The following is a 25,448-nucleotide window of genomic DNA, read 5'->3' on the forward strand; positions in this document are numbered from 1 at the left end:
TTGTCAGGATCATGAAATAGAAGAATTAATTTCCTACTTGTATTTTCTCAAATGTTTCTTTAATCCCCCACCTTAAAACATTTCAGCAATCTATCTGTGTTTGACATTTGCTAACAATGAGGTCACTCCAACATATTCTTTCCTATAATACTAATAATTCTTTCCTATTTGAGCAGCCCTTGCACAGCCAAGTATGCTTATACAGGCTGTTTTATCCATCCCGTTGCCTCAACAGCATAACTTATTGCATGTATGTTCTCTTCTAAACTAAGGGTGACAGGATTGCTTTCTGTCCTTAATGCACAGACTCTATCTTATGCATTCATACTCTATCGCCCTCTCTGCCTGCACTGTACAGTTACGACCCAATTAAGCCTCAATAACTGCACAGAGCAACGTATTTTAGATTATGATGATTATTTACACTAATGTAACTTGTGGATTGAGTACATAAAATCCTATCAATGTCCTCTGTGAAGAAAAAGAATCTCTAAAGGAAACACCGATAACTTGAACGGTTTCTGCTTTCTAAGTAATTGTTGCAATTATTAGAAATTTTCACGATGTTAAAATGGTTAAGAAGAGTCGTGACTGAAAGTCTTCTGTTTCTGAAGATCCTGAGCTCAAGGTTAAGAAAATGGGATGAGAGACACGATTTGTAATTGTATTTTAGAGTTTATATGTGTAGCCGTGATGTGAAGTACATTACATTTGTTAGGTACTCGTTTGTTTTCTGAGAACTGATACTTTGAAAGATGAAAGCGGAAAGAGGAATAATATGAAAACAGATGAAGATTAATATATACATTTATATATATATTAATATATATATATCTCCCAGCAAGAACTGCCCTTCAGGAGGAACTCTCCATCTGAAGGGGAAGTTTAGTTGAGTCAGAAGCGTTTTGATAAGTTAGACAAATGCTTGTGAAATGTTGTCTGGATGTTGGTAGTGCCCAGGCCTCAATGATTTTAGTTTGCAAAGCAAGTCTGCTTCCTCAAAAGCATTTATAAAAGCTTCTTGAAGACTTAAGTGGAACTGTCTGGTGTAGTCCTGGGAGTTTGACTGATTTCCTTACTTCCCCCATCCAGAAAATGTCATTTCTGTGGCAAAACTCTAATGAGTAGATTTATCTTGGATACAGAAAGACCTGAGCAACCTGTTTTCTACTGCCTTCATCTCTTTTCTTCCCCAGGCAAGAAATTTGATCAGTTTTTTTCATAGGTGGTTGACCAAAGGTGCTCCAGTCAGGGCAGGGATCTGAATTTGAATCTCTCAATGTCGTCTGCAGTTGCTCAAATAGGAAAACACCTGGGCAAAGTAAGTCCTTCCTCTTTGACATGAACATTGCACCTTTAGTCTAAAATTCTCTGTGAAGATATTAAACCAGTCCATTTGCACAGAAAGTTACTGCTTTGGCAAAATTATGTTTATTACAAAGACTGGAGTAACAGTGAAATAATCCTGATCAGCTATACTAATAGTTGCGATAAGAATTTGTTATTATAATAAATATATCCTGGAAATAATGGAAAAAAATACTTGTTATACAAAAGGTCACTAGTAAGATTTTGTTAACGTGAGGTCTTTGCTGCTGTATTAAAGCATCATCTGATGACTAAGTGATCTGCAGTCCAGAAGCAGATAGGTGGCTTCCTGAGCTCTCCTGGCAGCAGTTTGCTTTGGAGACTGTTCTGAGATATTCTGCATTAGACTTGTCAAGTAACAACACAGGAAATCTTTTCTTGCTTATTAGACCATACAGTCATCTTGGATTCTTGGTTCAGAAGGACATATCTTCATAGCTGCAGCCGGTTGCTGAGTATAGGCTGACTGACGTAGGTAATTTTAGCACATTTCGCATGGGACTAAAACTGTCTTCACTCTGAGAAATTTCTCTGACACCCTGGAGTGCAGTGCAAGTCCACAGCCGAGACACAGTTCCTGAAAGGCAGACAGCACGTCCAGAACCATAAGATGTCTCTTATCATCCTATGAGTGACCCCAGAGCAGTTACTATGTTACCTAATTGCAGAACCATTAGTGTAAATTGAAACAGAATTAGCACTCACATTTTAATAAACATTCTGATCATGGTGTAGAGCCACATTTGCCACCCTACCCGTTTAAAAAGCAGGTCACAATTAATCTTAGCTTGCTGAAGTTTTCTTCTGTATATGGCATTTCACACTGAACAGTTAACTTAAAATTACTGATACATGCTTATTCCATTAGGAGTTCATTGTTTTCTGAATTAGTTGTGCAGTTTCCTTTGAAAAAACTTCTGTTTTTTCTGTATGTATGTGTGTGCCTTTATTCTCATGCTTAATTCATTCCCCTCTATCCTTACAATATGAGTTTAGAAGATGCATTTTTAAAGGCATATCTCTGATAAATAAGTTTCTCTCTGCTCAATATTTTTTTCCTGTCAAGCGACTTAAGTTTAACTCTCCTTTGCGTTAGAATAAAACACTGATGGATATTGGTTTGCATAGATCTCGTGAGATGCTAAAAAGATGATTTAATATTTTCTATTTGCAGAGGAAGAAAAGACTGAAAGAAAAATGACAGCATTCAAGATTTCTTGCCACTGCTAGGCTGAAAATTGGTATGATTTGTTGCTTTCCTTTAGTTGCTTTTCTTTGGTTTTGCTTGCTGCTTTTTACATGATCACCACTAAATTTAAAAACAATTAAGCTAAAACTTCATTAAAATAGGTGATGTGATTTTCAGGCTCAGAAACTTCTGAATTAGTGAAAATAAGGCTTGTGATGGTCTGCAGTACAGACATGCATTTTCTTCTTCTTCGCTTAATTTACTGTCATCTCCGTGTTTTTCTGTAGGGGGCAATAGGCAATAACAAATGCCTCCTCTCACACTGTCTTTAAACACAGTCAGAAAAACTGCAGGCAAAACGCTGATTTTACCAAGTCAACTAGAAGTCCAGAATGTGAATTATAGTCCTTTATTGTGGACCTTTATGCATGTAAGATAAGAGATAACCTGCTATTAATCTACAAAACTCGCCAAGCATTTGTCCTGATTTTCCAGGCTGTTCAGATTTTCTTATAAGAAAATTCTCCTTTGGTACTTCAGGGGAGCCCTGTTTTCTGCATTGCTTGACACACACACACATACAGTGCATAAATTAAAGGCAGCCCATGGGCACACTGTGATGCTGATAATAAAGAAGCAGCCATTTCATATCTCTAACAGACAATTCTTTATAAAACGAGCATATATTTCTTTCAAAATAAAACAGGCCCTGATCTGTGGAGGTATTTAAGAGCTGTGTGGATGTGGTGCTTAGGGGTGTGGTTTAGCGGTGCTAGGTTGATGGTTGGACTTGATGACCTTAAGAGTCTTTTCCGACCTAAATGGTTCTATGACTCTGTGACCTTTGCAGTAAACCTGCAAGTCTAGATCTACTAACTCTCCAGGGGCTTAAGAGTTATTGAGCTGAAAAGGAAAGCAAAGCAAAGCAAACAAAAAAACCCAAACAAACCCAAAACAACAACAAAAAAGCAACAAGAGCAAGCAAACCAACCAACCAACCAACCAAAAAAAACCCCACAAAAACACCCTGAACCTGCCAAAGATTTATTTGGCTACACTTCTGGATAATTCAGTTTTAAAATGGACAACATAGTTATCGGGGAGGGCAGAGTAAAGTGGGAAAGAGTAATGTAACATCCTTCTTCTGCCCACACATCTGTGTGATGCAGATGTTTCAGCCCACTCAGTGGCTGCAGCTATGCCATTCCCTTTGGCTGTCCTTTCCACACCCTCCCTCCACTGTGGCTTCCCCTTCTCCTCCCCCAGCCTTTGCTGAGGTGCTGGCTCCTGCGTTACCTAAGAGCCAGCATTATTTCCCTAAGCACAGAGCTCCCTAAATAGCTCCTTTACTCCTTCCAGTCCTGTTTGTTTTTCCCCTTGATCAGCATGACTGTCAGCAACCAACCTTTCTTTAATTAGCAATAGCAATATCGAGACATTTTGTGTTTGAATAGCATTTGACGTGATTTAGAATAGAATTCCTGCCAAAAAGCTATGCTGCTGCATCCTTAACTTTGCCCTTCTATATGACCCAAGCAGAATCCAATGAAGGGAATCTTCCTCAATCTTTCTCTAGGTCTCACTGCACATAGCCAAGAGGATTTTATCCTTAGTGGTTGTGCATGGCATGAAACATGAATATTAATAGGCGAGAAGAGGAAATGAAATTCAGATACAAGATTGTTCTTATTGGTTTTGATTGTTCCAAGTGGAAGTACAAAATGCAAATATGAAGCTACTATCAACAATAAAACATAAAAGATAAAAAAGATAAAAGTGTATTACTAGGTTGTAGTAGCGAAAAACCGTATACATGAATTGAAACATCAGAAGTGACTTCAATTCCCATTCAAGCACAACGATGTCCTCTAGCACAGAAAAAAAAGAAGTAACTAAATTTACAGATTGAAGTGGTTGTGCATTGGTGTCAGGAATATATTTAGAATGTGGTATTCCTTCGAGGCTACTTTTTGTGTCATACAGTATCAGATTCCAGTGTGTTACATGGGAAGCAGTATTTCTCTGTAGGGTTTCTTATGCCAGGATGCTCCTCAGCAGTTTATTAACATAATTCGTTGGCTTTCCATACATTTAGTATTCACTCTTCAGGAAGTTTTTCTACCAAAGATTCTTTGCTGTCATCCACATCTCTGCATAGATACTGACTTTGTATCCTTTTTACCTTGTATTATAGTTTTAGTGAGATGGGATCACTAAATTCTGCATACAGAAACAAGATCATCTCAAATCACCGGAAAGCAAATACGTTAATGCATTGGATTTGTAGCTTATTGAAATAAAAGACAGACATTCATTATGAGCCTGATGTCCTTAAAAGGCAGTCTTGATATGTTTAGTTACTGCTCTCTAATCAGCATGTGAATGCTCTTTGAAGAATCTCATAAATCTTCAGGAGATATAATTGTACTTTGCAACAAGGAGTCTTAAAGTATTTAAAAGGATGAGACTTAACATGGAAATTTTTATTCTTTACTTTCATTTGCTTCAAGCCTGTTTAACTTTGGGTAAGTATGCATTCTACTGACCTTACCCTTACAGTGTATGATAGATCTATGACCTAGGTAGGGGTCTGGAGAATGTAATTCATTGCTAATTGTAGTTGGATGTTTCATCAGTAAGGCCCACATAAGTATGTAGATAAATGTATGCTCAGATAACAGGCTGGCTGTATAAAAAGGCAGCTTATTTATGTGAGAGCTTCTCCAAAAGTGTTGCCTCCTATTTTATTAAATTGGCCAATGACATCAAAGGTGGATTTTGGAAGGTTGAACCTTCCCACCAGTATTCTGTTTCATTTTGTTGCCATGTAAGCAGAGGGGCAGTCTGACAAAATGGTGTCTGATCTGGAAATGTGTATGAAGCAAAGCAGTGGAATTGAATTCCTCCATGTTGAAGAAATGTCACCAGTTGATTTTCATCAATGCTTGCTGAATGTTTATGGTGAACAAAGAGTGGATGTGAGCACAGAGATGTAGTGGGTGGTGTGTTTGAGCAGAGATGACCATGATGCAAAAGACAAGCCAAGCTCTAGATGACTATGAACAGCTGTTGCAGGTTTTTATGAGTGTTCAATGCTGGCGAAAATGCATGGCTAATGGTGGTGGCTACACTGAAAAAGATTGTTTTGTGCTGAGAATTGGCTTTATCAAACAGTGTTATTTTGTTCTTTTATATCTGTTTTCATTTCCGTGGGAATAAGTAGAAGGCATAACTTTTGGAGAGACCTGCATAATACTGGGCAATGTAACATTATTTTAAAGAATGTCTAGGATCACAACTTTTAATTTCTCTCTTACGTGTAAATTAGGAATTATTGAGAACAATTAATTTTCAACACTTTCAAAACAGAAAAAGTGGAAGGTGAATATTCTATTTTTTTTTACTTTGTAAAATAATTTGTCTAAATTGTAAAAGGTTCAGTGATTGCTCAAAGTTGTCATATTTTCTTCAAGTTGTTATTAATCTGATGCTGAAAAACATCTTTTTGTTTTAATCCTTTTTGATTAAAAATATTATAATTCTTAGATGAAGGTGCAGGCAGTTTCCTAATCACTAGTGTAAGATAATTGTTTCATTTCTTGTGTGACAGCTAGTACATCTATCTGGGTCATTCTGTTGCCAATGCAATGTACCTATCTCCACAAAACAGCCTTGCAGCTGTCTTGCCATGTTTGTAACAAAAATTAGAAGAGTTTAGCATAAAAAGGGGTTTTAGTGCTGTTTTCCTCTCAACACTCTATTAGTCTGAGATAAGCTAAATCACAAAGTCTTCCATTTCATACATAAGTCTTTCTACCTTATATTTGAGTTCAGAGCCAACTTGCTCTGTGCAGCAGTAAGGCACGCAGTCTAGTTTCCAGCCTTGATGGAAGGGCAGGAGTGCTATAAGCTCAAGGCAAACAGTACACTTTACATGGTCTACCTTGATCAGTCAAAGGCCCAAAGCTACACTGAATTGTTTTTCTCAGTTTCCCCTTTTGACCGCAATGCCATGAGGTATCGCCTTGGTACTTTCTTCTAATAATGTTCCAACTTTATGAAATGAAAGTATTACATCGTGTCTAGATTAACAGTGTCAGCTTGTACTTCTAGGGGTGGAAAGAATGTGTTGTCAAAAGCATGGAGAAAAACAAACCGTTTAACCTAAAGGTGATGTGATCTTTAAAAGTAATGTGTAGCTCTGGGAGAACCAACAAACATCCCACTGAAGTGTGATTGTAATAGAAAATGAAGAGTCACAAAGTATTGACGTACCTTACAACTAGGAATCAAAGCTCAGCAGTTTCCCCAGAAAACTTTTACATCCACAGCTGCAGTATACCTTGTTGTGACTAGCTCTTACATTCTGATCATCCTTCATGAAATGCCTGCTCTATTTCAAGCAACTTTTTAAACACAACATTAGTATCAGTGTTTTCATGGGATACAGAATTAGGCTTTTTCCATGAAGCCTGGTGTCTGAAAGCATGGAACAGGTTTATGTATTTCTTCTAGGTCTGATTACAAAACACATTTTTGGGTTGTTTCCAGAAGTTTTCCTTTTCAGATGATCTTATTACCTGTGCCCCTTGAAGCTATTCCTGACAATATGAATTCATCAATCTAGAAATGAGATTTATGAGCTGATGGTTCCCACTGAGGCCTGAAAAGGCAAATGTGTGAGCAATGTTATTACCATCTATAGGAAAGAAAATCTCCTGTCAAATCTCCTTTCACAATATTTGAGGATGAGAACCTGATCTCTAGATAAATACACGTTTATTAGATAGGATTGATCAGTGATTAATCCATTTAATCCAATTAATCAATGAAACATTTAAGAGTTTGTTGCTATGGGTGAATGTAAGAAGGGAGGAGTGAGAGAGGAGGGACCCACATCAAGGATTTGTAATTATTTTTCTGTGATGGGTCATGAGCAGTAATATCCATTAGAGTTCTTCCACATATGCTCATATCTACCAAAGAGTATTGTCTCATGACAGACTTCATTATATCTTTAGACAAAGTTAGATGAAAAAGTTATTTTGGTCATTCTAGAGCAACAGTCCAGGTAGATTTGTATATTATTTAACAAAATCAACAGCATTGCTAAAAATGACTGGAAAAAATAAAATTGAAGTTATGTCACCCTCAGCACATATGAAACATAATATCTTTCCACACAGTATCTTCCTCATGAAAGCCATTGTTTGTCACTTTTCTTTTTTTTTCAGAGTTCTTGGTGCTTATCAGTGAATAACATCAAAATTAGAAAGAAATTATACTTGGTTCTAAAGTGAAGAAAAAATACCAATAAATAATGACAGGGAGATGATGCAGAAAGATGCAGCACCCTTCTTTCAATGCAGTGGAAACTTTCTTGTAAGCACAAGAAGTACCTCTTTTGACTCTTATTTCAGCTAGTGAAGGAAGGAAAAAAGAACAGGTAGAGAGGCTGAACAAGATGTAGTGCCAAGCTGTATTAGAAAATACAGTTTCTTGAATTTATGAAATGTAAACGTGTTTGTGTATGGCTCATACTTAGGGAGCACAGGCACTTTGTGTAGGCAAATTAGTTTTCTAAGTGACTCTCAAGACAGGAAATTCTTCATTATCCACTGCGGTGCTGTTTTGCCTAGTTCCTTTAACTCCCTCTAACAAGCCTTTGGAGAATCACAGAATGGTTGAGGTTGGAAAGGACTTCTGAAGATCATCTCATCCAAACCCACTGTCAGTGCTATTTATAACATAAATATGATCAATTTATTATTTTATTATTATTATTATTATTATTATTATTATTATTATTATTATTATTATTATTAGCTGTTGCATACTGTGAATTCAAAGAGAAAATTCAGGGGTTAATAACTTTAGTATTCATTCATTAAACAGCTTGCATCAAGTTTAGTAGTTCCTTTTTGGAATCAGAAGTGAATGCGTTAGTGTAAAAGGGAACAAGGCAAAACACACTTCTGTTGTAGGAAGGAATTTTCTTTCTTTCTTTTTTTTTTTTCCTGTATGTGTGACATCTGATTTTTCTATAGCCCCCTAAATTTTCTTGGCCAGATTCTCAGCTCATATCGAGTTCATGAAAGCAATTATAAAGTGACTTTGCTCAGCAGGTTATCTGACTACCAGACTGTCAAAGGTAGAGGTAATTTCCAAGGACATACCAATTTTCCCTTACTTTAATTTGCTCTTTTAAAGAGTAGTGATATGATGGGCAGATGTATGGCAGATTAATTGCCTAATGACAACCAAAGTGGCTGAAGTTCAGTGATGTGAGAAGTGATCCTGATATAAAACCTGCACCAGCAGAACTTTAGACTTAAATGACCTAATAGGTCGTACTTATTTCTGATGCCCAGAATAAAGTTATAGAACCAGTAAATCAATGTAATATCCTTCTAAAAGGGAAATGTTATAAATATAAATGATATTAATTGTATATTGTAAGTCCACACTTTAGAACTTAAAGTGGTTCTACTCTCTCTTAAAGGATATGTCTAAATGCCAGTAGTTTTCATTCAGTGCAATGAAAATCTCAATAGCTAATCCAATGGCTTTAGAATCAAATAGTTATTCATTTAGCTGGAGATGTAGAAGATTATAGTTAGAGTGGAAGATCATACTTTCCTTACCCTTTATTATGTGGTTTTGATAATGATCTGTTAAATCATCATAGTTTCATTTCTCTGGGCTCTGGTATGGTGCATTTCTGTGTACAATTCTCATGACTGACTTCAAGTGAGTACAAAAGAAATTGACATACTTCTTTCTTCCACTTGTAATATTCCCATAAGGAAAGAACCACTGCACAAAAATCACTGCTTTCTGCTTTAAAATTAAGGAACACAGATTCACCACAATGGTTGTTGCTGACATTTATTTATGGCAGAATAACTGTGAAGGGATGCCATCAGAATTACTGCTGTGGCTGTGGGTGAGATGTGCAAGTTTCTGCACCGTGTGTTGGATAAGTAATGCAAACTACTTGAACTTACAGCAATGAGTTTATAAATTGAACCCATTCTGAAGTATTCCAGGACTGGATGATACTCTTTGGAGGACGCAGAAAGGGAATCTGTATTAAGCTTCCACCAACATTCAGTGCTACTCTGTAACTGGTTATCTGCTTTTAGGCAGTAAAGAAGGAACAAGGAGGGAGTCTCTCTGAAATGGCCTCTTAGTACTGTGTTTGGTTTGTGAACTGTCTGTAGCATCCCTTGGTTAAGGCTAAGAGTATTACTTCACTATCAAAAAAGGAGATAAAGCAAATATTCAAGGCATGATTATTTCATTGTGGTTCTTACTTCACGTTGGCTAAACTAAACAGTAAGTCAATGATAACTAAAGTTCTGATTTGGGGTAGCAGTTTACGATAAAATCTCACTACCAGGTGTTGTGAAATGAGCTTTGAATCACCTTATTTGACTTAAAAATAATTTGCTTCCTCTTTGATACATCACTTCAGTAATGAGATCTGGGTGATTTAGGATTATAATTGCCATTTTGAAGAAGTTTGAAGTTTGATTTTCAAAATGAGGTTGTTGTCCATAACCGTGGCAATTCTTGACTATTTAGGAATTGTAAACTTTAGGTATCTGGAGTCTCAGCTTATTTTGCAGAGACTGGACAAACCACTTAATGTTGTTCCAAAATGGCCTTGTTGTCAAGTCAAAGGTAGAAACTACAGCTTCCCAAATGTACCAGCATAATAATGCTAAGAATTATGTATTTGATTCTACTCCAGAGGACAAAAACAAGTTGTTTTTGTTTTTCTGACCTTACTCATGGGTTTCCAAAATTATATTTCTCCTTAGAACTCCTTGGGAATTCCTGAAATGAGAGTAAACTTTCTGAGACAAGAATGCTGTGGTTTTCTAATTTATACCATGCTTTAATACCTCGTTGTTCCTCTCTGCAGAGAATGTTGTGTGGAAATACTTGCATCCTCTTCAGCAGAATCATTTGTCTGCTTGACAACTATTCCCAACAGTTATTTTTATCGACTTGGATAATATTTCTGAATTTTATCTTTGCTGTGTGGAAGGAAATTATAAATGTATGCTTTGAGATGAAAGATTCCTATTGACTTCACCAGATTTTCATTATATATTATATAATCTCTCTTCTATAAATGACTAGTCCCCTTCTCCTTTGGTCTCAAGAGACCTTTGCTGAATCCCTTCACTTAGAACTCTCATATCTTTCAGTCTGGAGAAAACATTAATACTGGAGATATGGAACTTTTTTTTCTTAAACTTGAATGGAAACAACTGAAAAAAATTCTATGAAATACAATTAATGTGCAGTCACCACATTTATAATTAATTCTAGATTATCAGTCTTCTGGTCACTGCTATTTTTCATTTATTTCTTTGCCTTTAACTTTTCTCCCACAGTGTGTGGCTTTCCATTTTCAAATTCAGTTTTGCTAATAATATCACACACCACATATTTTGATTCATCCATTGAAGAATGATTAAATAGACTTATCACTCGTATGCAACTACTTCAAAGTAACCATAATTCTTTACTATCTGACTGTGGAAGAATATGACATTCTGAATGTCATTTTTACTTCTTACATGATATTTAGCTACATTTCCTTCTAAATCTAATTCAAATTCTCTGTTATGTAAAATCTAACAGGAAGGTAGGGAGGCTGTAGCAGAACCAATAATTAAATTATTTCTTCCAAGCATACTGGTTAAGAACAATTATTATTACTAGAGATCCTATATAGGAATATATATTTATTTTTTACCAATTCCTAACCCTTTCAATTTTTATAAACCCTTCTTTTTATTTTTTATGCATCAACTCATGCCATAAGCTCAGTCGGTTCATGCAGGTAAACAGAGCTGGTAGCATAAAGGACGCTATTCCCAATCACAGTCTCTAGGCATTCCTGCAGTATAAATCATGACATTACAGGGTTCTTCTCTCCCTTGACTTGCTGCCATATCCAGACAATGGCTTATTATGAATCCTGCAAACTAAAGAACAACCTAGGAAAACTAATCAAAGCACTAGGATGTTTTGACTGTAATCTCTTTGAGAGCTTGGTTTTATCACCAGTATGATCAGAGTGCTCAGCATCTCACATGCTGGCTACTATCCCAAAAAACCTAATCCCCCATTTCAATCCTTTTTAACCAGATTTTAATTAGGCCATGTTAATTTGTGTGTATACATGCTCATACATGCAAATTACCATCAAACACATTCATGCAAACACATATACACACACATACAAAGTTGTTTATTGAAAAACTCTTTTTTTTTTTTTTTTTACTAACTAAGCAAGCAGCTTCCACGTGGCTTTAACTTTAATTTCATGCTGGTAACACTGCACTACATATACTCATTGCTTTATATATCCTGAAGCCACACCACATGGATCAAACATACTGCCAGCCTTCAGCTCAGTAGAAAAGCTACACAAAATAAAGATGATAAAAACAGCCTAAAGAAACAGTTTTGCTATCAAGGAAAGACAATGCAAATGTAGGCAATAATATTAATGAATTCTACTTGCATACTTTTTTCTGTTGTATAAATATTTTAATAATTATATGTAGGTATAATAAAATATCTTCCAAGATAGGATGGGACTGAGTAGAATTATACATCAGAGGTACACTTAAAGTCACATTGTGAAAAGGTTCTTTTTCAGAGTGGGGTTTTCATAAGTAGTCAGGTTTTGTTTGTAAAACAAATATACTGCAGTGCCAAGGTCTTGTGAAAGGGTCTAGTCAAAACTAGAAGTTCCAATCAGGAATGTTATTCCCCCCCCATAGAAAATTACTTTAAAATATGTGATTCTTGGTTGTTACTTATCTTAGGGGATTATTTTGCTTTATTCTGTGAAGTTACCAGTCTCAGGTTCAATTAACTGTTCATATTTTGACAAAAAATATGGGGTACTCATATTTGGTGAATTTGGTGCCATAATATTTATTTTGGTGGGCTGTTTTACACCTTTTTCCTATATCCTTTGGTACTTGTCTACTTGTTCCTCCACACTCTATAATCTGTTTGAACTGTGATGTTACTAAATGCCTAAGTATCTGTTACATGCATAGGACATCTAGAAGTATATTAACAATAGAGTTTTCCCAGGTGATTGTACTGCTGTAATTAAGTAAAAGCTGCTATTCCCAAAGTGTGCTTGATTCTGCTAATATCATCAGTACTGCTGCTGCATACTCAACTGTGTGTGCAAAGAAAATTATAGACTTTTGTTCTTCCAGGACAGCAGGGGTAAATCTTCACTGGATGCAAAACAATGAAGATGTATGGAAGAAGAATGGAATAATACATCATCTGAATGCACGATCTCCATGATTATATGACAAAAGGGAAAAAAAAAATAAGGTAGGATTGGTTAAGAAATTTAAAACTGCAATCCATTTTCTACTTTTCCAGACAGCTGCAAACCAAATACTTTTCCTGAGACTGAAGATGAAACAAGAGGAACAGATGTTGTTCCACTATGGGCAAATTAATTGAAAAATGTAAGCAGGGCCTTGTTCTTAAAGAAACAGGATCTTGTCAGAATTCCAACATAGAATCATAGAATATCCTGAGTTGGAGGGGATTCACACAGATCATAAGATCTAGCTCCTGGCTACACGTAGGGCCACAGAAAAATCAGACCTTATGTCTGACAGCATTGTCTGGAAGCTTCTTGAACTGCAGCAAGCTCAGAGGGGTTTTAAATATGCCTTATTAAGAAGTATTAACTTATATCAAATTTGTTACTTGTTTATTCAAATATTTATATATTAACATATATCAAATGCTACTTTGCTTCCACAACTGTTTTTCTTTCTCATTCTCTCAAACCATTCACCCGAGATCAGTCTATTGTCTTTTTTCAGTTACCTCTTATTGAGTAAGACTTTGTGAAGCACTGACTTGTTGGCCTCAGGGGGGACATTTTCCCCACTGTTGCCAGCGTTTCTGGTGTTTTGTGGTAACAAGGACTAAGGGGAAAACACTTGTCAGCGGAACATCTTGATAAACAGCCCTTTTGCTACTGCAATTACCATATTTCTTGATTACCAGAAAATAGGCACTTGATAAACATATGGTTTCATTGTTTACCCATTTTGGCTTTCAATTAGAACCAGAAACTTATAATGCACATTAGAACTCTGCTTAGTTGGGTTTGCAACTAGGCAGCTAATTAATGACTAGACATTTGCACTTATTTATTTAAGACAATCTCCAGAGTCTTCAGTGACTGGTTTTTACAAAGATAATAGGCTTGTTAGAAAGCTCAAGTAATAGCAGCTCCTTTTGGAGGGCTTTTTTTTTTTTTTTTTTTTTTTTTTTTTTTTTTTTTTCTTTCCCCTTGCTCTTTAAATCATTTCTTATTATTTTTAACTTAAACACTTTTGACTGGGTATCGGGTATTCAGTACATGCGTAGTCTTTCCCCCGACACGGTAGACTGGATGTTGCAGTTTCCAGTTCTTTACCTGTTTTTACCAGTGTTTTCAGCATTTTGGAGCTGCTGACCAACTCATGTTATCTGCACTGTTTCATTGTCATCATTTTTGCTTAGCTGCTAAGTATTGTTAATTAGTTGCACTTTGTTGGGCTACCATTTGGTAGTTCCTTTTATTAGTAGCTGGTGCACAAACTTAGCACCAAAGTACAGCTGATAATTATTATAGCATCTCTTGGCAGATCTTGAAGATAAAGTGCTTTATTCAAAATCATTTGAGAGTCATCTTCTCTGGTTTCAGTCAAGGACTGCTAATGAGCTACATGCATTTATTCTTGTGTGAAGTCTGTGTAAGCAAAGACTGAAATCATGATCAGTCATGACAGAAGATTTATCACACTGAAATGTGCATGCTCAGGCATCAGAAAAAGGAGAGAACCTTAGGTGGGTGCTATAGGGGGAAGATGGAATAACTGACTGGAAGCACCAGCAAGTCAGACTCAGTAAAAGTGAACATCTGATAATATCAGATTAGGCCTGAGGTTCCCCCATGACCTCCCAAATCAATAGCGATACATTTCAAGACAGCTTTTTTAATAGCTGTAAGTGAAAGCTTTTTGCCTTTTATCTTAAGCTGGTTAAAATTCAGGATGACTTATTAGATCAGTGGACGGCATTCATTTATGAAACAGGGCAAGTATAACAGCACTGCCAAGCAATAAACAGCATTTATTTGCAATTGAAATGTGTAGTAAAAAACGTGTACTACTTCATATACCTTAAGGTACAAGGAGGGGTCATTTTAAGCAGCCGTAATCAACAGCACATCAAAACATAAGAATCCAGACAACTTTTCAAAATACATTAGATACTTAAATCTCTATTATTTTCAGTGAGAGTTAAGCACATAATTTAGAAAAAATTGTGTTTACTTATATTAAAAAAGACTAGAATTATAAGTTTAAAAAATTTCCTCATAGTTTGTATCTTTCAGTTAGCAAAAAGTTACACATGCATTTGTGCGTTGCACAGATGCCCATTCACACAGTCTATATAAGGTGTGTTCATGAATACACATTAAAAATGTATCTATATGTGAAAATATGCCATTATTTTATATTAGTACATGGCTAAGCATTTATGCTACCACTATGCAAAATGAGGTAGGCCAGCTACTAACAAAATGTTTTAAGATAAAAGTCACATTTCCATCATACTTTGCGTCTGTATGCATTATATATATCCACTGTCCCCTTTTTTAGAGTTAAGTGACTCATTTTGTTTTGAAGTTGCTCATTCATTTACATAACTGAATGTTGTGTTGATACCCCTCAGAAACGTAAGTTACTTACGTGAAGAACGTTTCATACGTTTTTAGCATAAATAATGTGGTCATTACTCCTAAATGACACATATTGCTTATTAATAAGGCTAAAAACAGCTTTTTAAATACCCAAAATGCAATTATGGAAAAAATACAGAAATAATCACAACATAACCATTTATGCATTTTGATAGAGTGATTCAGTGAACTGCTAGAATCATATGGCTGTAAGACAGCATCATGTTTTGCAGCCACATCTATTGTCATGAATCTAACTTCCACTGAAATGCATGGGAATACACCCTCTTATTTCCACCAGAAATCTGCACTGATTTCTGTTGATTTCAGTAGGAAATGGATCCTTATCAACATGCTGAGTGAAATTCAAGACTGCAACCCTCATAGTTTGATAATGGCCTGTGTCTTCCAGTTGGTCAGAATTATAAAAACAAGAGATTAAATTCTGTTTACATCACACAATTCTGCAAAAGAAAATGAAATGCAAGAAGTTGATCTTGTGATTTGGAATTGTTTGTTGGTATAATCCCTCTGCTGTTGCATGTAAAGACATGGAAGTATTCGAGAAAAAGATAGGTGTAGCACTGAGAGACACGGTTAGAGGGCATGGTGGGGGTGGATTGGCGGTTGGATTGAATGATCTTAGTTGTCTTTTCCAACCTTAATAATTCCATGATTGTGTGATAAATTCCTTTATGAAGTAGGCTTCGATGAGGCAACCTGGCTTCTCTCGAATCTCGTCTATTTAAAATATAAATCTGAAATAGTCCTGATATAAAAGAAGTTAGGAAATATTCCCTATGGAAATATGCATCCATAGACATTTTTTGTCAGTTACAAAATATACCTTAACTGTTGGAGTCTGCACTTACTTTTTCTAAAGCATCTTATTATTGGAGAGAAGAAAAAGTTCTGACAGAAAACACTGATTTTAAAAACCAGAGTAGGGTGGGAGACAGCCTGCAGCAGCTGTTGAGTGAGAACATCTCTCCAGACCTTCCAAGACACAGCAAATGATAAATGCGTTAACAAATCTGAAAGGAAGATGGGTTTGGTTTAGGAACTTAATCAGTTGAATATGGACTCAAGGTTCCTCCATGGAACATGGACAAAACTTTACTTCTCGAGACATTTATTGACTTTGAATACAAGTTCACTGAGACACACAGCTGAAAACCCATCAGTTTTTAGGTAAGGACTCATATATATCTTGTTCTTAATGGCCACTGTACATGCTTTAGGGATCCTAAAATGATAACAGGTATAGTAAGCTGCTGTTTAAACATGAAGGAATAGAATTGTGAGTCACTTAAGTTGCTGCACTTAAGATAAAAAGTTCAGCATTTCACTTTGGATAACACAACAGTACAGGAACATTTTTCACTTGAAAGATAGTGTTGGATTCTAATTTTTTTTCATGTGGAACTATTTCACCATAATTTTGTAATGTTTGAAAATTGGAAACAAATTGGGCAAGAAATTGTCCTAATCATGTTTAAAAATCTTATTTACATGTTACTGGAAAACTGAGAATTTAGGAGCTACAAAAAAAATCTGTGCTATTACAAACTGCACACACAGTTATCTTAGATTTGCTGCTTCTTGTATACAATGCTCTCTGTAGGGCAAAATCAATCAAATATACACTGCATTTTTTTAACCTTTTCATTAAGAATATGCATTTCAATTTTAAAAGGTATTTCAGAGGGAGAAGAAGTTTTGATGTTCTAGCACTGTAACTTTTAACCTCTTCCATTAGAATAGCATTAGCCTGGACAAAAATATTGTCAGTAATACAGGACAGCTATGGTATCTGAATAGTTTTTCACATTTAGCTTCCTATTTTTAGTTCATGATTGGAACAGACCTAATTCTGGAAGCAAAGGAGAACAACATGCAGTAGTAGAGGTCAGTAAATACCCATAAAAAGAAAGAAACATAAATTTAGTGATGAAACACTAGAAGAAAGATAATGTTGCAAGAATACATGCAATGGTAAATTGTGAAAGGAGAAAGGAAATATACATACTGATGAAGACAGAGCCAGCAGGAAAGCATCCCAACTTCAGCCACACTGCAGCAGTAAAACTATAGATGGACTTTCTTATCAAGGCTATTGGAAAAAGACACGATTTTTCTCCCTGATTTTTTGTTGGCTGAGGATATCTTAAGTCTTTCCATTAACTTCACCTACTCCTTCCAGCTCCTATCAATGAGAAAGGAAATCTAGAGTAACTCCATGATTCTGAGAAATAATTTTAGTTTAATGTGAGTTATACAGTGTGGTATCATCTGAAAAAATGCACTGACTATAACATCTGCAATGGTAGAGCATCAGATAGAGAAGCGATTCACTTAGATTTTCCCACCCTCAGCCAATTCTTCATGTCATCTTATTCCATCTGCTCTCTAAGCCTGAAGTGCTGCTGTTGTGCACAGGCAAGGCTAGCAAAAATAGGAATTTTAAACAGACCCTAAAGATTATTCACAAAGAAAACCCCAGACTATTAAAATGTGTAACAGACAGTGCCAGAAAGCTAAATTATTCTAAGTTACATATATAGATTAATGCAACAGAATACCAGTGTTTAACCTGGTTGAACTCAGACCATTTGATGCATATCCCACTTGTATTGAATGGCTAGCAAGTAGAAAACAGGCCAGGAATTATTTCCATTTCAAACTGACCTGCACTTAAAGTAGACAATTCAGTGGAAAAATATCCATCATATTTGATAGGAATTACTTACAATAGTTACAATTACTTAAAACCATTAGTTAAACCATTCTGAAGGATAGATGCAGAAACAACTTGGCAAGAAGAGATATAATTATGGAAAAACAGAGACCATATTGGCCATTGTTAATGAAGAAAGCCGTAGTATTCTTACCGACCAAACCCACTCGTAGCTCTTCTGCAGTTATGTATTTTAAAATGATCAGGAAGTGAATTTCCATTCAGTTCTTCCTCATAACTCCTGATCATCTGTAACACTCAGGTGCTAACTAACAACAGAACTTTTACTACTGCCTTCCTTGTTAATTTATTTCATTGTTTTTTCCCACCGTATAAATGATTATGTGCTTGCATGAAAGAGAGATTTTTTTTTTTTTTTTTTTTTTAAATGAAAGAATGAAGCATTTCTGGGTGAGAAACATTTTCAGCTGCTATAGAGATGGTATTCCTAAGTGGTGCTGCTCCCTGATTCTTATCAAGTGTATTTGCTCTTCTAGTGTTTCAGAAACTGGAATAGGAGTTTTTTCATCAACTGTACTGCAAAGATCATTTCTCTGTATTTCTGAGGAGAGAATTCAGCTCTGAGTATTAGGAAAAAAGATGCAATTTTTACCCTGCAGAACTATGTCATTTATTTTCTTTCAAGAAGTGGTGGGTAGGCAAGTGTCCTGCTCCTGCAGCACATGGATTCCACCTTTACGCGTACCCTGCTTCCTTCCCTTTCTCACTGTAAACAAATAAAAACAAAGCAAAACGCCTGACAGATGAATTTCAGTGCTTCACAGTTTGGTAAAACAATGAATGTACACAAATATGTAACCAAATTTGTATGATATAGAGTTTGGGCATTAGAAAATAGAAAGGGGCATGAATAAATTTAGGCTAACAGCTATTTTCATTTAATGGAATTTCATACATTCTGCTTAAGTAAGCAAATACATCTTAAAGCCCTGCAGGTTTAGGACACGCCCCCCCCTCCCCCCCAACAGAATAGACTAAAATCCTCTATACAAAAGGCCCTAAAAATTTAGAAAATTCAGTGTTTATCTGAAGTTCTTGTCTCTGATCGGTGTGATTCAGGCTCTTCACATATACTAAATTGGTCCTAAAAGAAATGAAATTTAGTAGTAAATCGGATAACCTCACTAATGTCTAGCATATGTAGCATCTGCAATGTGAGCATTGTACTCTTTATGGTTCTCCACTGAGCCACATATAAATTTGTCCAGAATATCACAATAAAGGGGGAAAAAGTATAGATTAAATAATTCAATAAATTTTCAGTGCAGTGTTTTATTTGAAAGGAGATCTTAAGTTTTGTGTCTGAGAGCAGCTGTTTCATTAGTCTGCTTTGCTTCTTGATGAAACACAGCTGCAAATGAGGATCATGTACTGGATGGCATATTTTAAGTCTCTTCTTTAGCACGGCCTAAATTTCTTCTATACAGCTTTTACTGCTTTCCATTCTGGGGATGCCATATCATTATTGAATGGCTGAGTTTCATTCAAACAAGAATTTGTTTTTTACATGCTGCCTTTCATATTAAGAACTGCATGAATTTTGTAGGCTGTCATCAGGAAGGAAAGAATTTCCTTCTGGTATATCTTGCTGGCATGCCTTCTCAGAACAAATCAACCTTGCCACTCTTTTGTTTAGCAGAACCACTCTGGAGCCCTTAATCCAGGGTCATTTCAGTCTCTAGACACTCTCTTCTTCTTGCTTCTTAACTTGCCCCATGTTATCTGAGAATTAACTTTTATCTCTAATTTCAAGTCTCTCTCAAACTACAGGGAGATGTTTTGTCATTCTCAGAGTTTTCATGTCTGTACTAAACCTCAAAGAAATAATTTTATAAGAATAATTTTACTCTGACATTCTGGATCTTCCTCATTTCGGTGCAAAGCTGAACCACAAGCAAAGATTTGGGAGTAGAGTTTGGATGCTCACATTCTAAGTGTATACCAGTAAATCATTGCAAGGGAATGTTTCATTAAACTGTACAATATCCTGAGATGGAAGAGACCCACAAGGATCACTGAGTCCAAATCCTGGCTTCACATAGGACTACCCAAAATGAAATGAAGGGGATGCAATTTTGTTAAAAGAAAATACATCATGGAAAATCAGAAATACATTCATGACATTTACTTGGTATTGGTTTGATGTAATGAATTTATTATAAATTCACACCTGATATCTTAAGACAGATAAATAAAGCAGAGGTAAGTTTTATGTTTGCAAGAGGGGAGAACACAGAGCCATTACGGGGGAATATGTTTTGCAAGCTGGAAAAGCAGAATAGATTCACCAAACTGACAGGAGGGGCAGAAAAATTCTCCTCACCTGTTTTCCTCCCTGTTCCTCTCCCTTGGCATGCGACAAAATATGTTTTGAACAAATGGGCTTCAAAAACCTCCTGCTGCTTTTAGAATGGATATATATTGCTGTAAAATTCAGGTCATGTTTGTTCAGGATTTGTATAAAAGTAAAAATAATACACATTCAATTTTTTGGTGTGACTGCAATCCCAGGGAGATAACTTCAATTTCTTGGTGCCTTTGGCCCTCCCCCATGCTGCTGGTGTATTCTCAGGGACCAGCCAAAGAAACACAAACCATCAGCTTACATCCAGAGACAAAAATGATAGTGGTTCAACATCACAGAGCCACTTATCCCCATGAAAATTAATTTCACAGCTCTTGTGAGATGTCTGTGAAGTCTCACAACTACAGCTTAATTGTGGCCTTAAAAACACATGATATGAATTGCATTTCTTCCTAATATATCACTGCATCTCTTTCTTTCGTCAGTATCTGGAATGTAGAAGTAAATTCCCCTTCTCTCTGCTGAATGCACATTGTTTTGACATTTCAAAGATTCCATAGGTTTGTTTGCTGTATTTTTTAATATCTCATTATACATATCACATAAAAGAAATGTTTGATTTATATTTTCTTTGTCAGTCAATATTTTTAGAGTGCTCGATATGAATGGGGAACTAGTGGCTTCCAACATCATTCATTTACAGAAATCATTCAAATTACAAATTCAAGTTCAGTGACTGAACTGTTCAGAATAATTTCTGCTCCCTTTCCACTCCTCAGGGAAAAATAATAATAAATATAAACTCAAAACAAAACAGCAACAAAAAATCTACTTCCTTACTTCACTCTTTCCCATTTCTGGCTCATACACTAAGCTTGGATTTTTCTCTGCAAACAGACTTCAATAGTGTTTTGTTTAATTCTCAGAGGCCCTGTTCTTCAACATTTTGAGGATGTTATCTATGTTTTTCCCAATTCCAAGGGATGGAACACCTCCCCTGTGAGGACAGGCTGAGACAGCTGTGGCTGTGCAGCCTGGGGAAGTGAAAGCTCCAGGGAGACCTGAGGGTGGCCCTTCAGTTTTTAAAGGGAAGTGCGTATGAAGCAAAGGTGTACCACTGAATTCCTCCATGCATCCATTTGCTGAACATTTTTGGAGACAAAACTGTGAATGTGAGTGAGCACAGTAAAGTGGTAGGTGCTGCGTTTTAGCTGTGATGACAGCAGCAGTGGATCACTGCTGTTGGTGCAGATTGTTATGAGTGCGGCATGCAGGCTCTTGTTCATTGCTGGTGAACATGCACAGCTGACAGTGGTGACTGCTGAAAAACAGTGTTTTGTTCTGAGAATTTGCTCCATCAAACTGAATTACTGTGCTCTTTGTATCTGTTGTATTTACCATGGAAACAAATTGGAGGCATTAATTTTGGAGCAACCTACATACTTTTAAACAAGAAACTTCTCTACTAAACACGTCATTGCATCAAAGTTATTTTCAATTTGTCTTGCAGCATTAATTCATAGGCTGTCAGTTATGCATGTTTGTTCTTTTTAGCTGCTTTCATCTCACTAAAGATGTCAAAACTAAATGAACAGAAAACAAATAAAAAGGGTTTTCCATCCCAATTCTATGCTTATTTTTCTATCCGTTTGACCCTAACTGCAGCAGTGACATGCCTACTCTTGCGAAACAATTAATGAAAAGGCCAGCAGAGTCTAGCACCAGTGAGAATAACTGATTATTTTCTCTTTGTCTGTACTGTGTTCTGCAGGAAATATAAATTAGAATTGTAATGGGCAGGTTGATAGAACTGACCTAATAATTTAGCTGTCAGGCTATTCACAAGCATGGAATTCTCTCAAAAACCCTTTTCTTCGCCTTTTGTTTAGCAGAGTCTCAGCTGGGTTTCCCAAAGTAAAAATATCGTTCTGTTTTCTTCTCTTTCAGTGTTACTGTCTTCTCTCGGTAGGGAACAGCTTAGTTCAAAGGCATATTAATACCATACATCAGTTTTGTGCCCTTTTTTTTTTTGTACATTGGCTTAAAGTGTTAAAAAAAAATGAACCACTCATGCCTACAGCTGAGTATTGCTGAAAAAGAATAAAAAACCTTTGGACTCAGCTATACACATGAAACTGCTTCTTTTGCCAAATGATTTCAGCGTTGGTTGTGCTGGTTTGTATCAGCCCATCTACAAAGGATGTGTCTCCTCAGACTCTTCTGTGTTGATTTGTTAGCTTGTCATATAAGACAAAGACAAAAATATCTATATTGGGAATTCTGAGCATGATCTTTAAGGACTATTACATTTTCACCTTGTTTAACATATTGAACAGCAACAAGTCACAGAAAGAACTCTTTCACTTGCATCTACCTTTCAGTTTTTTGGTTTTTTTTTTTTTTTTTTTCAGTGAAGAAGTCTCAAGCACAGAGCACTCATAAAAATTAATTACTAAATGATATTGACAGTGAAGTGCTGCTGGATGGTTAGGCAGTGCTTTGAGACAGTGATAAGTCAGTAAGTGTCTCTGAGATGGTTGATTCTTCAGAATTGGATCTCGGTAACTCAGATCCTACTCAAAATGTAAAGACAGACATGAATGTGTTAAGAGAATGTATAAGACTGTGAGGAATTCTGACACTGAAGTAGCAAAATGAATAAAAATAGCGTTAACTGCAGGAAGCAGTTGGATTCTCATTCACCACACAATGTATTTTAGTCTCCTCTTTATGCTACAATACTTCTTTAATGATACTGCAGTGAAGACTTGATTATACCATATAGTGTTTTCTTTGAAAAAGAAGATATTTGGATTGCTAGCCCATAGCAATTGCAATCCTGCTTAAATTCAACAGCCAACTACAGATGAGCATTTGGACAGGTCTTCTCTCAGACTGAACAAACTGTGGACTATTTATTTTACAGAGGCTTCTTGGACCACAGCTGATAGGTCAGTACCCTAACTGAGGAGATGCTGTGGAGATACGTACGTCTTCCAAAATGACAGTAGTGCCACACAGCACTTTCCAGTTGTGATGGTCAAAAAGACAGAAAACAAATCAGATCATGAGTTAGCTATCTAAACCCCAGATCGTAGTACTAAGATATTAATCATAGTACTAAGATATTAAGATGGATCATAGTACTAAGGTTTTAATATCACACTGTACTGAATTGTTTTGTACCATGCTGTCATTAACAGATTATCAAAGCTTTACTTACTTGTGAATTAAGCGATATAATTAACTTCCATTGTAAATGAACTGAAAGACGAACGTTGCACAACATTCAGTATTTGTGGTGTGAATTTGGAAACAAGAAAACAGCTGTAGACTCAGCTATGAAGTATTCCTATTGCTGCACTGGTCCCCAAAAATATCTTTCCAAGTTAAAGCACTGGAATTTGTATGAGAACGCTACAAGGGGATACCAAATGTACTCATTTGTAGGTTTGATTTTTGGAAATACTTCAGACATTATATGGTGAGCCAGTTACTTCATTATTACATGCAAGTAATTCAGTTTTAGGAGAGCCTATTGCTTTCTAGATAATTTCTGTTTATGGTGTCAGGTATTATTTGTGAATACAGGGTCTTAATACATACAATTAGACCAGAAGTCCTCACTGAAACAAAGGCTATTATTGGTCTGGCAAATACAGCCTTCATTTTCTCATCTAAGTACATTAATAGTACTCAAACATAACTCTTCTATTTAATTCAGACACAATAACATCGTTATCTTGGCTTCCTTGTGGCTTGACATACAATCAACTGAGATACAAAAGAGGAGTCACAATGAGATCTTCAGAAAGCTAATCATTCCACAAGGTAACTGAACTTAGATGTCCTGTTCCAAAACACTTTTAATGTCCTATTTGAGTAGAAGCAGCTGGGCTGCTGTGGGGGAACTGTTAGGTCAGGTCTTGATTGAGCACCTGGTGAAGGGGTGTGTCTGGCCAGGGAGCACAGGCAAACTGCTTGCACCTGTGTTCCCCATTATGATTATATAAGGGGGTGGACCCAGCATAGAACCCTCTGGGCTTATGTGAGGGCCAGCCACTGGAAGGAGAGCATCTTTTGGATGTTGGCTGTTTTCTGAGAAGGTATGCTTTGTTGCTAGAGTTTCTTCACTATGTGGGTGAATTCAGCCTTTTTTCTGCATCTGGCTATCAGCCTATCCACAAATACTATGCCTGCTATTGTAAAGAACCCATCAGAAGTGGCTTTGCTTCTTTGTGAGCAGGGAGGCTGTATTAACAGGAATGCCCTGAAGGTTTCTATGAACATTACTATGTAGTGTTAAGACTTCTCCCTAATTAGAGATCTATTGTGTTGCCAAGTGTACAAATCAGATTTATTCAGTATTGTTTGTGTGAAGATTGATGCTGGTAAATATATTGCTTTAAGCTTTATAAGCACCTCTTAACCTTTTATATTTTATTGTCTATAGTTTCTTAAATTAATGTTATGATTTGATCTCTTGAGTTTAGACACTTACAGAAGTTTTATTTTTGCTGAAATAAATAATTGAAGAGGAACTAGAATATATCTCTTTTAATCCATAACTCAATATTCAAGGTGTTAGGCAAGACAGCATTTTCTCTTTCTTTCCCTGCATTTTGCAAAAACTTGCCTATAACTCACTAGACTAGACTGAGCAAGTCTGTCCATCTAATTGCATTGTATGGTTGTGATAAGAAAGGTGTACAATGTTGATTCAGCTAAGACTAGTGACTGGCACAATGCTGATTTTAATGAGCTCAAATATTCAGAATACCCAGACAGAAATTTCAGAAGGCATGATAAAAATCTATATGTTCCATAAAGCCTTGGCATTCTAGGTGGGAATGGTCATGCAGGTTGGAGGGTTAAAACTTGCATTTTAGGTGTTTTAGGTGGTTCAAGAGACAAATACATTTTAATGTCTGGAAAGTTCATTAGAAGTCAGCGGATTGAAGAAGATGATTGAACATAAGAATTTAAATTATTGATCTAATTAATGTTTTATGCCCAGAGGTCC

At 36.2% G+C, this 25,448-nt stretch overlaps 2 long non-coding RNA genes across 2 annotated transcripts in view; both read left to right on the forward strand.

Moving 5' to 3' along the window:
• The first annotated feature begins 897 nt into the window (after positions 1-897).
• Positions 898-13,271, forward strand: LOC107312842. The gene is made up of 3 exons (XR_004307248.1): positions 898-1,321; positions 2,543-2,609; positions 12,820-13,271. It is a non-coding gene; the product is annotated as an uncharacterized LOC107312842 (long non-coding RNA).
• Positions 13,272-22,851: 9,580 nt separating this feature from the next.
• LOC107312880 overlaps positions 22,852-25,448 on the forward strand; it is a 117,086-nt gene continuing 114,489 nt past the window's right edge. Inside the window, exon 1 of the long non-coding RNA XR_001554665.2 lies at positions 22,852-24,531. This is a non-coding gene — a long non-coding RNA (uncharacterized LOC107312880). The remainder of the gene's footprint in view (positions 24,532-25,448) is intronic.

The sequence above is a fragment of the Coturnix japonica genome, chromosome 4 (assembly GCF_001577835.2).
Source record: "Coturnix japonica isolate 7356 chromosome 4, Coturnix japonica 2.1, whole genome shotgun sequence".
NCBI lineage: Eukaryota > Metazoa > Chordata > Aves > Galliformes > Phasianidae > Coturnix > Coturnix japonica.